At 47.6% G+C, this 508-nt stretch overlaps 1 pseudogene; it reads right to left on the bottom strand.

Moving 5' to 3' along the window:
- The window catches only part of LOC102870608, a 2,379-nt pseudogene extending 2,128 nt beyond the window's left edge, over window positions 1–251 (bottom strand).
- Window positions 252–508: the final 257 nt, after the last annotated feature.

Here is a 508-nt window from a genome sequence, read left to right on the forward strand (position 1 = left end):
TCCTCCTCCTTCTTCTCTCTCTCTCCCTCCCTCCCTCCCTCTCTCTGACTCTCAACTTCATGGCTCAGCCCCTGATCTGCCAATTACGTATCAATCCCATACTGTCTCAGCAAGTGCTCTCCTTGACTCTAGCTCCATGTGCCAGCAGATCTAGCTCGCCTTCCAAGTGCCCCAGGCACTCACTCTGCTAGCAAACATTTAGCTTTTTCTCTCCTTGAGTTAGAGGCATAGGCCTGTCTTACCTCACTCATGTTCACCATTGCTTCCAAAACTGCTGCTGCCCCATCTCTCCTGGTGTCTTCTCATTGTGTTGCACCAGCTCTCTGATTTTATAACTCTATCTCTAGTTTGTGTAGAGATCTCAGGGTCAAAAGGATGGTAGTGAGATCCACATTTTCCACTTCTGGGATAGCTCCATTTAAGCTTGGCAGCATGGCAAAAAGGACCAATCCTAAGATAAGTGATCTCAGCCATCTTATTTTCATGGTACTGCAGCAGCATCATGGTA

Source organism: Elephantulus edwardii, unplaced genomic scaffold, assembly GCF_000299155.1.
Source record: "Elephantulus edwardii isolate Elephantulus edwardi_28Jun2011 unplaced genomic scaffold, EleEdw1.0 scaffold00186, whole genome shotgun sequence".
Classification (NCBI taxonomy): Eukaryota; Metazoa; Chordata; class Mammalia; order Macroscelidea; family Macroscelididae; genus Elephantulus; species Elephantulus edwardii.